Source organism: Macrotis lagotis, chromosome 7, assembly GCF_037893015.1.
Source record: "Macrotis lagotis isolate mMagLag1 chromosome 7, bilby.v1.9.chrom.fasta, whole genome shotgun sequence".
Lineage (NCBI taxonomy): Eukaryota > Metazoa > Chordata > Mammalia > Peramelemorphia > Peramelidae > Macrotis > Macrotis lagotis.
Genome location: NC_133664.1, coordinates 162417160 through 162420192, shown reverse-complemented (window position 1 = coordinate 162420192; position 3033 = coordinate 162417160). Strand labels below are relative to the sequence as shown.

Here is a 3033-nt window from a genome sequence, read left to right as displayed (position 1 = left end):
TAGAATGAGTAAAGGAAGTAAGAGAAATGAGGGACAGAAGAAAGATACATAAACAGAAAAACAAAGACACACATTGTCAAACCACCATGCCATGCAAATTTGGAGAACAACAAGTCAAAAGAGAATTTTCCAAAGTTATTTTAATTAGTGGAACCCTAATATTTGGAACTTTGGCTCTAGGAATATATATGTATATATAAAACATTGGATATAATATATATATGTATGTATATTTAGCTTATGATCTTTCAAGATCTTTTTTCCATTTTCCTCCTTTATTTAGTACATACTTTTTCTTTTCCTTGTGTTATGGTTTTCAAGAGGTCAGTCAATTTCAATATTGTAGGAAATATTATGCATTCATTTCCCAGAGTGACAGTCCTTTACATGCTGGGAATTTCTGACATAAAGATTAGACTATTGTCTTCATAATAAAAATTGTTGAAGTTGAATCTCAGAAGACACAGAATCAATATTAAAATAATCACAAGGGACTGAAAACCACCAAGAGGTCATAATTTTAAATAAGTTGTTTCATGTGTTTTCCACCCTCCCCAGAAAATGTAGTCCTCTAAATATTGCAATGTTGCCTATTTTTTGAACTGTACAAGTTTTACTTAAACTAGTTCACTATGGGCTTTAAAAGTTTTTGAATATCTGAGATGTGAGCTTAATAAGAGCATTCATTTTTGAAAGCAGGTTTCTGATATACAGGTAAAAAGTCATGGTGCTAAAACTTTTGCTTGTAGAGACTATCAATTCCTTTCATACCAGCACACTTTAAAATACATGGGACAATTTCTTGATTACATAATGTTGTCTGACAGATTTTTTATGGTCATAAGGTCCCCAAATCGATAAAATGAATGTACTGAGACTTCTTTCAGTGGGAGTAGATTATAATATTGGTCTACAGAGTCTACAGTTTTTAGATTTAAATCCTATTCCTAAAACTTGATAGGTTTGACTCTAGAAAAGTCATTTAACCTCTCTATATCCTAGACAACTCTTCAAGATTGTAAGCATATTACAAAACAGGCATCAAATTGTAATAGTTGTGTGTCTCCATATGGGAAATTTTCCATAACGTGAATTCTTTAAAAAATAGTTCTCCCCCTTGGCCTCTCTCCTCCGAACCCCGGGGAGCCAGCCCCGACCAGAAATTCAGCATGTCGATTTTGAAGATCATTGCAAGAGAGATCTTTGACTCTCATGGAAACCCCACCGTTGAAGTTGATCTCTACACTTCAAAAGGTCTCTTCAGAGTTGCTGTGCCCAGTGGGGCTTCTACTGGCATTCATGAAGCCCTGGAGCTCTGAGACAATGATAAGACCCGATATATGGGGAAAGGTGTCTCAAAAGCAGTTGAGCACATCAATAAAACTATTGCCCTGACCCTGATTAGCAAGAAACTGAATGTTGTGGAGCAGGAGAAGATTGACAAATTGATGATAGAGATGGATGGTTCTGAGAATAAATCTAAATTTGGAGCAAATGCTATATTGGTAATGTCTCTGGCTGTTTGTAAGGCTGGAACTGCAGAGAAAGGTGTCTCATTGTTCCACCATATTGCTGATCTTGCAGGCAATGAAGAAGTCATCCTGCCAGTTCCAGCCTTCAATGTGATCAATGGTGGCTCCCATGCTGGTAACAAGCTAGCAATGCAAGAGTTCATGATCCTCCCTGTTGGAGCATCAAACTTCAAGGAGGCCATGTTCATTGGAACTGAGGTCTACCACAACCTGAAGTATGTGATTAAGAAGCAATATGGACAGGATGCCACCAATGTAGGAGATGAAGGTGCCTTTGCTCCTAACATCCTGGAGAATAAAGAAGCTCTCGAGCTGCTGAAGGAAGCGATTCGCAAGGCTGGCTATACTGACAAGGTTGTAATTGGCATGGATGTTGCTGCCTCTGAATTCTTCCGGTCTGGGAAATATGACTTGGACTTCAAGTCTACTGATCATCCCAGCAGATACATCTCACCTGCTGAGCTTGGGGACCTTTACAAGAGCTTCATCCAGGACTATCCAGTGGTGTCTATCGAAGATCCCTTTGACCAGGATGATTAGGAATCTTGGAAGAATTTTACTGAAACTGCAGGCATCCAGGTTGTAGGGGATGATCTCACAGTGACCAATCCCAAGCACATTGAAAAGGCTGTGAATGAGAAAGCTTGCAATTGCCTCCTGCTCAAAGTGAACCAGATTGGCTCCGTGACCAAATCTCTCCAGGCGTGCAAGCTGGCCCAGTCCAATGGGTGGGGAATAATGGTTTCCCATTGTTCTGGAGAGACTGAAGATACCTTCATTACAGACCTGGCGGTGGGTCTCTGCACTGGGCAGATCAAGACTGGGGCTCCCTGCTGATCTGAGTGTTTGGCCAAGTATAACCATATTCTCAGAATTGAGGAAGAACTGGGCAGCAAGGCTAAATTTGCTGGAAGGAACTTCAGAAACCCTCTGGCCAAGTTAGCTCCATGACCATGAAGCCTCATAGCTAGTAGGTGACAGTCACCTCAGTAGAAGCCCTCCAAGGAATGGGCAGCACCAAGTAGTAGACCAGTTTTGTTTGGGTTTGGGGGCTCAGCGCTACATAACTCCACCCCGCTCTCTTCCACCTTTCTATGTTCTTACTGCTTCTTCTAGTACCTGATCATTTGGTCCTTTTTTGGAAGACCTCATCTTGTGACTGGGTAGAATAATCTGTTCTCACCCCACCCCCAGTGTTGATGTGCAGAGTCATATACTTGTCATGCAGCCACCCAACAAGCCCATGGGTCAGATCTTTTAGTGGCTTCTATGTGCAGAATAAAAGTATTCAGTAATCCAAAACAAAATAGTCCTCTTATTTTTTGCCATAGTGACAGAAATCCTACTATTAAGATTCATTCACTAATCAGGAATGTTTATAGAAGAGATTTCCAGTTAAAATACAGACTTCTGAAGGACTAACATAGAGATAACCTTTAATAAATTCTCCAGAATGCTTTGCTACACAGGAAATTTTACCACAGGACACTTGACATAATAG

At 40.2% G+C, this 3033-nt stretch overlaps 1 pseudogene; it reads left to right on the top strand.

The window, feature by feature from the left end:
- The first annotated feature begins 1148 nt into the window (after positions 1-1148).
- On the top strand, positions 1149-2483 carry LOC141494188 (alpha-enolase pseudogene; annotated as a pseudogene).
- The last annotated feature ends 550 nt before the right edge of the window (positions 2484-3033 follow it).